This window comes from Nycticebus coucang, chromosome 4 (assembly GCF_027406575.1).
Source record: "Nycticebus coucang isolate mNycCou1 chromosome 4, mNycCou1.pri, whole genome shotgun sequence".
Classification (NCBI taxonomy): domain Eukaryota; kingdom Metazoa; phylum Chordata; class Mammalia; order Primates; family Lorisidae; genus Nycticebus; species Nycticebus coucang.
In genome coordinates, this window is record NC_069783.1 from 114254243 (window position 1) to 114265838 (window position 11596).

Sequence of the window (11596 nt, forward strand, 5' to 3'; positions counted from 1 at the left end):
GTAAGGGGTGTGGCCACGCTCGCCACGCGCCCGGGGTAGAGCGCAGAACGGCGTCCAAGCCAACCAATCCAGAGCTGATATTCCGGGGGCCGGTCACCGGAGCCAATGAAGTGGCGGGAGTAGGGCGGGGCCTCTGGCGACGCACGCGGGGTAGGGAAAGACTCCTTTCCGCCCTGAGTGGAGATGGGCGGGGGTGGGCGTGGCGGAAGAAGCTCTTGGGAGCGGCTTGCTGGGTTGAGTGGCTGAAATAGGAGACAGCGTTCCCTGAGGAACCTGCTGCGACAGGGATGTGGTTTTCTCAGATGGGTGGTCAAATTTGCGGGGAGAAGAGAGTAGGAAGGGCCGTGGTGAATTAGAAAACGCCAGTTGGTTTGAAGGCTTTTGTTAGAATCGTCGGAGTAGGGCCTTGGATTTCCTTCCGTGAGGTCTCACCGCTCACATTCGGTAACGACCTCTGGGCTCCTCACTCCAGGGTGCGCAGTAAGGAGTGGCAGCTGCACACTCTAGGACGCTGTCTTTAAAAACAAGTTTTATTGAAAACACTTGGAGAACCAACGTTCAGTTCCCAAATGCGCTCTTAAAGCAATGTTGAAAATAACCAAAATCCTAAGCACAATAAAAGGATTCGTGTGATCCCTTGGAATTGACTTTTGGGGACAGAGAAATTGAGGTAAATTAAGATCGATTCCTTCAGCTAGATTAGATGACACTCAGTTGGTTTTGCTACACTTCTCTCACCTTTGACTCAACCAGTATGTAAGATTTTAAACAGATAAGAAGATGTCAATTCGCTCTTCATGAGGTCATAAAACGTATTCTTTGTTAGCAAATTTGCTTAAACAACACGTACTAAGTTAGATTCAAACACACACACAAAAGACCAGGGACTTTCCTTGGGTTGTAGTAGTTAGTACATTAGCTTATATTTTTCTTGCTTCATGTGCTGCTCAGATAATGTAACATAACTTTTTTTTTTGTAACGTAACTTTATCCAGAATAGTCCTGGGTTTTTTTCTTCGGAAAAAATGCACAGAAAGCCTTTCATTGACCATGTTGGGGCAGCAGCTGAGCTTCATTAAAAAGAGGAAGTATTCGGGCGGCGCCTGTGGCTCAGTGAGTGGGGCACCGGCCCCACATACCGAGGGTGGCGGGTTCAAACCCAGCCCCGGCCAAACTGAAACAACAAAAAAATAGCCGGGCGTTGCTCGGGAGGCTGAGGCAAGAGAATCGCTTAAGCCCAAGAGCTGGAGCCGTATGACGCCATGGCACTCTACCGAGGGCGGTAAAGTGAGACTGTCTCTACAAAAAAAAAAAGAAAGAGAGAGAGAAAGTATTCATTAATTCTTCTAATGATCTAGACACAAAGAAGCTCAATAAAAACATCCTAGAGGCACAAAGCCATTGTCCTTCCTCATTAGAAAGGACCTGGCAGGTCTACTTTGAGAGTTTATGAATAAGCACATGAAAAGATGCTCAACATCATTAGCCATCAGGGAACAGCAAATCAAAACCACAGATAGCATTAAATACCAACAAGGATGGCTAAAATTAAAAGGACAGAAAATAAGTGTTGGTGAGAATATGAAGAATTTGGAATCTTCATATCCTAGTGCTGGCAATGTAAAATGCTGCCGCTGTTTTGAAAATGTACAGCAATTCTTCAAAAATGTTAAAACCATATGTTAAAACCAGTTACCATATGACCCAGCAATTCCACTCCTAAGTAGGTATATTACCAAGAGAAATATAAAAACACAGGTTCACCAAAAAACTTACACACTAGTGTTCATCATGGCATTATTATTATTATTGTTATTTTGAGACAGAGTCTCACTTTATTACCCCCTGTAGAGTGCTGTAGCATCACAGCTCACAGCAACCTCAAACTCCTGGGCTTAAGTGATTCTCTTGCCTCAGCCTCCATAGTAGCTGGGACTATAGGTGCCTGCCATAACACCCAGCTATTTTTAGAGAGGACATTTCACTCTGGCTCAGGCTGGTCTCCAACTCATGAGCTCAGGCAAGCCACCCGCCTCGGCCTCCCAGAGTACTGGGATTACAGGCATGAGCCACCACACATGGCCCATCATGGCATTATTTATAATAGCCAAAAAGTAGATAGAACCTTTACATCCATTATAGGGAGCGAATAAACAAAATGTGATAAGGCCCAAAACAGAATGAAGTACTGATGCATGCTACAACATGGATGACTTCAAAAACATTATGCTAAGTGAAAGAAGGCAGACACAAAAGAGCACATATTATCTGATTCCATTTATGTGAAATATCTAGAATAGGCAAATTTATAGAGACAGAGTAGTGGTTGATTTGGGTTCCTGAGGAAACTGGCAGAAAAATTGAGTGAGTGCTAGTGGGCACAGAGTTTATTTTGGGGTCATGAAAAATGCTCTAAAATTAGCTATGGGAATGGTTACACAACTCTGTGAGCATACTAAAAACAATTGAATTGTACAACTTAGATGGGCAAGTTGTATGGTATGTGAATTATATCTCAAAAGTTGTTAACAATACTAATACTGAGGAACACAAAGAAAGAGCTAATGCAGTTGAGGAGTGGCCATAAAAGGGCAATTAAAACAACCAGGAGTAGGGAGAGATTTAAGTAATGGGGAACATTTTAAAACAGCACTATATTTGGGAAGACTTTTTGTTCCCAGAAACAGATCTGTGCATAGCATAAAGCAAACTCCCAATAAATGTTTGAATGAATTATTTTTTTCTGAAGACTGAGAAGGAAAACATATTTTTTTTTTTTATTTTGGCCGGGGCTGGGTTTGAACCCACCACCTCCAGCATATGGGACCAGCGCCCTACTCCTTGAGCCACAGGCGCCACCCAACATATTTTTTTTTTAAACCATAATGGAGTAAATAAGGTACATATGAGTTCACAATTCCTAACTACGTGAATTTGGGATTTCTTGAAGCTTGAGAGACATTTGTGCTTAAGCATCATACTTTCTCAATAAAATCGATGCATTATGTGATCAAAATATTTTCTTTGTTTCTAAATTTATATAATCACACCCTTCTTTCAATTGCGTACTAATTGTACCAATTGTGATTCAGGAAATTTTGGTCTGTTAACTTATAACAATCTAATATTTTGTATTTCAAAGACAAAAAAGTAGAATTACCAAAACACATGGGATAATTTATTGCAACACACTTGCCTACTAAGGATGTAGTGAGTTTTGTTTTTTGAGACAGAGTCTCACTTATTAACCCTCGGTAGAGTGCTGTGGCGTCACAGCTCACAGCAACCTCCATCTCCTTGGGCTTAGGCGATTCTCTTGCCTCAGCCTCCGAAGTAGCTGGGACTACAGGTGCCCTCCACAATGCCCGGCTATTTTGTTGTTGTTGTTGCAGTTTGGCCAGGGCTGGGTTTGAACCTGCCACCCTTGGTATATGGGGCCAGCGCCTTACCCACTGAGCCACAGGTGCCGCCCTGGGTTTTTTTTTTTTAAGGCCTCAAAAAAATTGTTTACTAAATTCATAATGTGCTAGAAGTCAATTAAATAATTTCAAAACAGGCCTTTTCTTTGTTGAGACAATCAGGACCCATTCATTGTGGCCAACCTATCTTGCCCTGTAAACTGTATCTTGCTCTTGCTCTGTAAACTTACCTTTCTCTTTCTCAATAAACATTGTGTCATGTTTATTTTTTATTTTTATTTTTTTATTTTTTGTAGAGACAGAGTCTCACTGTACTGCCCTCGGGTACAGTGCCATGACGTCACACTGCTCACAGCAACCTCTAACTCTTGGGCTTATGAGATTCTCTTGCCTCAGCCTCCCAAGCAGCTGGGACTACAGGGGCCCGCCACAACGCTCGGCTATTTTTTTGTTGCAGTTTGGCTGGTGCTGGGTTTGAACTTGAACCCACCACCCTCGGCATATGGGGCCGGCGCCCTACTCACTGAGCCACAGGCGCCGCCCACATTGTTTCATGTTTAAAAAATAATTTCAGAGCCTCTCCCCCTCTTTCTGCACCCCCCTTACAAAAAAAAAATTTCAAAATGTCTCTCAAGTTCAAGAAGAAGCAAGTTTCATTTTCTAAATTTTTGTAAGTTACTATATAATCAATTTCAACATCACATGTATTCATAAGACAATAGAGTAGAAGGCTTGCTGTTATTATTCCAGCAAGAATCTCTCAAAGATAATTCATGGAAGGAAGACAGTATGAGTCTTTTCCCATACTGTCAAAACTGGTTAGTGACTTGCTGTCCTACACCATTTCTTTTTTTTTTTTTTTTTGTAGAGACAGAGTCTCACTTTATGGCCCTCGGTAGAGTGCATGGCATCACACAGCTCACAGCAACCTCCAACTCCTGGGCTTAAGCGATTCTCTTGCCTCAGCCTCCCAAGTAGCTGGGACTACAGGCGCCCACCACAATGCCCGGCTATTTTTTATTTTGGTTGCAGTTCAGCCGGGGCCGGGTTTGAACCCACCACCCTCGGTATATGGGGCCGGAGCCTTACTGACTGAGCCACAGGCGCCACCCTACACCATTTCTTATTTGGAAAATTGCAAACATATATGAAATAAATAATATAATGAACCCTCATGTACCCATCACCCAGTTTTAACAATTGTCTACATTCTGCCATTCTTGTCTCATCTCCAGCACTTGCATCTCTCTACCCACACCCCACCCACCACCCATCTGAGTTAAATTGCATCATTGGATTAGCGCAAAACTCTGGTTGCCTAGAAAAGAGCCAGATCAAAGTATATGAGAATCAGATCCGGTTTACTATGTTTTTCTTTATCCTTGGTCACTTTCACAAATATAACCATTTTACCTACTCAAGGTAAGGCATCTTCTCTGTAACATAAATGTCATGATTTAAAAGGCCAAAGGGACTCTCTAGCCATCCCTACTTAACCTGAGTTCACAAGTGCCAAAATTATACTTAGATCATATAACATACTCACTGGTAGAAATGACAAAGTATCTCCTCATTTGAATGCTCAAGCCAGCTTCTATCTGAATCCTGACTGACTTTTCTGCAGTAAAAATGGTTTCAACAATATTTACTGCACTTCAGAGAACCATCTCTGCAGCTGGAGAACAGATGGCTTCACAGAATCATTTTGTTTTGGACTCATAGAATCTTTCTAGAATTCAGCCAGCAAATTACTTTGTCGACTTGAGCATGTAATCCTTTTCTGCCTTAAGTTTCTCCATCTGTAAAATGGAGATTATTATTAACTGGCAGCTTATGTCTTAAACTTTAATAAATGGTTGACTAATCCTGCAAGTGAAACAGAACTTTAAAGTGGTCTCCAGAGAAGAAGACAAATAATAGCTGGCCAATTGATATTTCTCTGCAGTTGGAGTACTTTACAGGATTTTTCTCCACTGATGATCATCCTTAGTAGACAGAAAGGGGACAGCAGTTTCTTTTCATGGCTTGGGAAACTGAGTGAGCTCTCTTGCCTGAGGCTTAGTGAGGCAGTGATAAAAGCTAGAAGAGCTGCCAACTCCCCTGTCAGTATTATGCTCATCTGTGTTACTGTTCTTCTAGTAAAGAGACAGACCTTGTAAAACAGGTTTATTCTTGTACAGTAAATGTGCATTCACATGTGACCTCTTTTTTGATATTGTAAACGTTATACAGTATTGGGAAATAATTCACCTACCACTGAATATGAGGGCAATACACTTTCCCCCTGGAATTCATATATCATCCAATGAATAGTGATCGCTTATTGTGTGCCAAGTTCTGGAAAAAGGGACACAGCCACTCTCCTCATGGAGTGTAAACTACTATGGTAAAAGAAAAATGTCAGAAGTGGTGTATTGGTTTCCGAAGGCTGTTGCATCTAGTTACCACAAAACAAATCTAGTGGTAATTTTACGAACTTGGTGGCTTGAAATAACAGAAATGTAATCTCCACAGCTTTGAAGGCCAGAAGCCTGAAATTAAAGTGTTAGAGGTTCTGCTCCCACCAAAAGCTTGAGACAGAGCAGGGAGCCCTCTTTGGAGCCTGCCATCCCCTCATCGCCACTACCCAAGCATGGGTCCCTTTAAGGGAAACTCCAGAAACCTGGCTAGGCTTGAGAAGTAAATGAGAAACCTAATAAGCAAGAAGATAGTAATAACTTAAAGCCATAGTCTTCTAAGCAAATGAAAATGTCATGAGGTGTTTCAGTTCCCTATGAAAACTAAAAGATTTTTTGTTTGTTCTTTTTTTTTGAAGAAAATTATTTAACTTTATTCAGTCCAGTATTTTCCAAATTTTTTTGTTCAATCCCTGTCACAGATAATATGTTTAGATACATTATCTTGAGAGACAGCTACAAAATAGTTAATTTTGCAATGTGCAATAGTAATACAAAAATGATAGAAAAGTTCCTAGGAAAGGTTGGCATGCATCTTAAGAATCAGGAAAAAATTCCCAAATACACAACATCAGAACATCTTTTTCTTTTCTTTCTTTCTTTTTTTTTTGAGTCAGAGTCTCACTTTTTGTAGCTCACAGTAACCTCAAACTCTTGGGTTCAAGTGATCATTTTGCCTCAGTTTTTAATTTTTAGTAGAGATGGGAATCTTACTCTTGCTCAGGCTGGTCTCGAATTCCACCCACCTCGGTCTCCAAGAGTGCTAGGATCACAGGTGTGAGCCACCACATCCTACCTTCTTTCCTTCCTTCCTTCTCTCTCTCCCTCCTTCTCTCTCTCTTTCTTTCTTTCTTCTTCTTCTTCTTTTTTTTTTTGTGCAGTGGTGCAGTCATAGTTCACCATACCCTCAAAACTCCTGGGCTCGGGGCGGCGCCTGTGGCTCAGTCGGTAAGGCGCCGGCCCCATATGCCGAGGGTGGCGGGTTCAAACCCAGCCCTGGCCAAATTGCAACCAAAAAATAGCCGGGCGTTGTGGCGGGCGCCTGTAGTCCCAGCTGCTCGGGAGGCTGAGGCAAGAGAATCGCTTGAGCCCAAGAGTTAGAGGTTGCTGTGAGCTGTGTGATGCCACGGCATCTACCTGAGGGCGGTACAGTGAGACTCTGTCTCTACAAAAAAAAAAAAAAAACTCCTGGGCTCAAGTTATCCTCCCACCTCAGTCTTCTGAGTGCATGCTACCACACATGGCTGAGTTTTTAAATACTTTTGTAGACACGGAGTCTTGCTATGTTGCCCAGGCTGGTCTCAAACTCCTGGTTTCAAATGATCTTCCCTCCTCAGCCTCCCAAAGTGCTGGGATTATAGCTGTGAGTCACTGCACCCAGCCTAAAACATATTCTTGAGCTGTTTTTCTTTTTCTTTTTTTTTGAGAGAGAGTCTCACTCTGTCACTCTAGGTAGAGTGCTATGGTGCCATAGCTCATAGCAAACTCAAACTCTTGGGGTTAACTGATCCTCTTGCCTCTGCCTCCCAAGTAGTTGAGACTACAGGCATCCACCACAACCCCTGGCTAGTTTTTCTGTTTTTAGTAGAGACGGGGTCTCACTCTTACTCAGGCTGGTCTGGAACTCCTGAGCTCAACCAATCCACCTACCTTGGCCTCACAGAGTGCTAGGATTACAGGTGTGAGCCATCCTACCCAACCCGAGTTGTTTTTAGGAAACCCATAATAGACAGAAAATGTCTTCTACTACAACACAGACCACAGATAAGAGAAACTGAAGACTGATCACTGACTGTTGTTTCCTGTTTTAAATTTCTTGTTGAGGGGCCTGGAGAGGGCCACACCCATAGGTGAAACCTTGACATTCATTTTCATTGACCCCCATTTCTAGACAAGGTTTTGCTTCCCTAACCAAGTGCTTATCAAATCTTAGAATTTACCTGTGACCTGCAAGCCCCTACTCAACAATATCCTGACTTTTAGGGCCAAATCAATATATAACCTCCATATGCTGGTTTATGATTTTGCCTCCAATTTCTGCTTTCCTGAAGTATACCCGTTCCTTTGAAAGCCCTTGCCTGGCTCTGCACCTGTAGCACAGTTCTTATGGTGCCGGCCACATGCACCTAGGCTGGTGGAATGCGGCCCAGGCCAGCTAAACAACAATGACAACTGCAACAAAAAATAGCTGGGCGTTGTGGTGGGCACCTGTAGTCCCAGCTACTTGGGAGGCTGAGGCAATAGAATTGCTTAAGCCCAAGAGTTTGCGGTTGCTGTGAGCTGTGATGCCACAGCACTCTACTGAGGGCAACATAGTGAGACTCTGTCTCAAAAAAATAAAACAAAACAAAATAAAATAAAATAAATAAACAAAAGCCGTTGCCTGTAAGCCACCAAGGAATTCAAGTCTTCAGCATTAGCAACTTGTTCTCCTCACTTGGCACCATGAAATAAGTGCACTTCTTTCTCTTGCTGCAAACTCCGCGTCAGTGTCTGGCCTTACTGTATCAAGCAAGCAGACTCCTGTTTGGTTTGGTAATAGGCTGTAGGGGAGAATCTTTCCTTGCCTCTTCCATCTTCTGTGGCTCCAGGCATTCCTTGGCTTGTGGCCATACCATTCCAATCTGCACCTCTGTTTTCACATGGCCTTCTCTGTATCTTTTTTTTTTTTTTTTTTGAGACAGAGTCTCACTCTGTTGCCCTGGATCACAGCTCACAGCAACCTCAAACTCTTGGGCTTAAGTGATCCTCTTGCCTCAGCCTCCCAAGTAGCTGGGACTACAGGTGCCCACCACAATGCCTGGCTATTATTTGGTTGTAGTTGTCGTTGGTTTGGCAGGCCAGGGCTGGATTCAAACCCACCAGCTCCAGTGTATGTGGCTGGCACCCTAGCTTCTGAACTACAGGCACTGAGCTCTCATTCTTTAGTTTTAGGACAAAATTCTACGCAACTGTAGTTATTCTATTTACCATGTCTGTGGTTAAAATACACTAGTGTATTTGTCTTTTTTCTTTTTTTGTAATAGAGGCTTATTCTGTCACCTGAGCTGGAGTGCTATGACCTCAGCATAGCTCATTGCAACCTCAAACTCCTGGGCTCAAGTTATCTTCCTGACTCAGCCTCTCCAGGAGTTGAAACTACAGACACCTGCCACAATGCCTGGCTAGTTTTTGTTTTTTTTGTTTTTTTTTTTTGAGACAGAGCCTCAGGCTGTCGCCCTGGGTAGAGTGCCGTCGCATCACCACTCATAGCAACCTCCAACTCCTGGGCTTAAGCGATTCTCTTGACTCGGCCTCCCAAGTAGCTAGGACCACAGGCGCCCACCATAACGTCCGGATATTTTTTGGTTGCAGCCATCATTGTTGTTTGGCGGGCCAGGGCTGGATTTGAACCCTCTAGCTCAGGTATATGTGGCTGGTGCCTGAGCCATTTGAGCCACAGGTGCTGAGCTAATTTTTCTAATTTTAGTAAAGACAAGGTCCCTCTTTGTTCAGGCTGTACTTGTACTCCTGACCCTAATCTATCTTCTGCCTCAGTCTCCCAGAGGGCTAGGAGTATAGGTGTGTGCCACCATGCCAGCCATAGTGTATTTGTCTTCTGAGGTCAAAAACCCCAAAGTTTCTCCACCTCATAACTTTGAAATGACCCTCTTAGAAAATCCTTATTCTCGGGCAGCGCCTGTGGCTCAGTCGGTAAGGCGCCGGCCCCATATACTGAGGGTGGCGGGTTCAAACCCGGCCCCGGCCAAACTGCAACCAAAAAATAGCCGGGCGTTGTGGCGGGCGCCTGTAGTCCCAGCTACTCTGGAGGCTGAGGCAAGAGAATTGCTTAAGCCCCAGGAGTTGGAGGTTGCTGTGAGCTGTGTGGGGCCACAGCACTCTACTGAGGGCCATAAAGTGAGACTCTGTCTCTACAAAAAAAAAAAAAAAAAGAAAGAAAATCCTTATTCTCGCTCGTTGCACAGTAGTGCTGGCGGCTTTTACATTCGGTCTTCGAAGCTGGCAGCCGCAGGGTTGTGCTGAGGTGCTGTTAGGAAGCCCTGTCAGCGAGCTCTTAAGAGCTTGAAACCTTCCTCACGCCTCCGACACGCTCAGAACAAAAACGGTTGAAGCAGACTGCCCAGGAAAGCTCTTCATTGGTGGGCTTAATACAGAAACAAATGAAAAAGCTCTTGAAGCGGTATTTGGCAAATATGGATGAATAGTGGAAGTGCTCTTGATGAAAGACAAAGAAACCAACAAATCCAGAGGATTTGCTTTTATCACCTTTGAAAACTCAGCAGATGCAAAAGATGCAGCCAGAGACATGAATGGAAAGCTTTAGATGTAAAAGCCATCAAAGTGGAACAAGCTACAAAATTCATCATTTGAAAGTGGTAGACGTGGACCACCTCCACCTCCAAGAAGCAGAGGCCCTCCGAGAGGTCTTAGGGGTGGAAGAGGAGGAAGTGGAGGAACCAGGGGACCTCCCTCTCGGGGAGGGCACATGGATGATGGTGGCTATTCCATGAATTTTAACATGAGTTCTTCCAGGGGACCACTCCCAGTAAAAAGAGGACCACCACCACAAAGTGGGGGCCCTCCTCCTAAAAGATCTGCCCCTTCAGGACCAGTCCGCAGTAGCAGTGGAATGGGAGGAAGAGCCCCTGTATCACGTGGAAGAGATAGTTAAGGAGGCCCACCTCGAAGAGAACCCTTGCCCTCTCGTAGAGATGTTTATTTGTCCCCAAGAGATGTTGGATATTCTACTAAAGACAGCTATTCAAGCAGAAACTATCCAAGTTCTCGAGATACAAGAGATTATGCACCACCACCAAGAGATTATACTTACCGTGATTATGGTCATTCCAGTTCACGTGATGACTATCCATCAAGAGGCTATAGTGATAGAGATGGATACGGTCATGATCGTGACTATTCAGATCATCCAAGTGGAGGTTCCTACAGAGACTCATATGAGAGTTACTGTAACTCACATAGTGCTCCACCTACCCGAGGGCCCCACCATCTTATGGTAGAAGCAGTCACTATGATGATTACAGCAGCTCACATGACGGATATGGTGGAAGTCGAGACGGTTACGCAAGCAGCCGAAGTGATCTCTACTCAAGTGGTCTTGATCGGGTTGGCAGACAAGAAAGAGGGCTTCCCCCTTCTATGGAAAGGGGGTACCCTCCTCCATGTGATTCCTACAGCAGTTCAAGCCATGGAGCACCAAGAGGTGGTGGCCGTGGAGGAAGCTGATCTGATAGAGGGAGAGGCAGAAGCAGATACTAGAAAGAAACAAAACTTTGGACCAAAAATCCCTGTTCAAAGAAACAAACAAAAAGTGGAAACTATTGTCATAACTACCCAAGGACTAATTGTGTTACATTTTTTAAATTTCCTGTTAAGTTCCCCTCCATAATTTTTATGTTCTTGTGAGGAAAAAAGTAAAACATGTTTAATTTTATTTGATTTTGACATTGCTTTCAATAAGCAAATGTTAAATGTGTAAGACTTAAGTTGTTGTACTAGTGTTGTAATTTTCCAAGTAAAAGTATCCCTAAAGGCCACTTCCTGATTTTTTTTTTCCTAGTAAATGAGGCAAGCAATTCTAAGATCTTCCACAAACATCTAGCCATCTAAAATGGAGAGCTGAATCGTTCTGCCTATACAAACAAGCTAGCTGTTAGAGGGTACACTACTCTTAGGATTTCAGGGTGTCTTCAAACTGAAATC

General features: G+C 43.6%; 1 pseudogene; it reads left to right on the plus strand.

The window, feature by feature from the left end:
- Positions 1-9986: 9986 nt before the first annotated feature.
- Positions 9987-11226, plus strand: LOC128583983 (RNA-binding motif protein, X chromosome-like; annotated as a pseudogene).
- Positions 11227-11596: the final 370 nt, after the last annotated feature.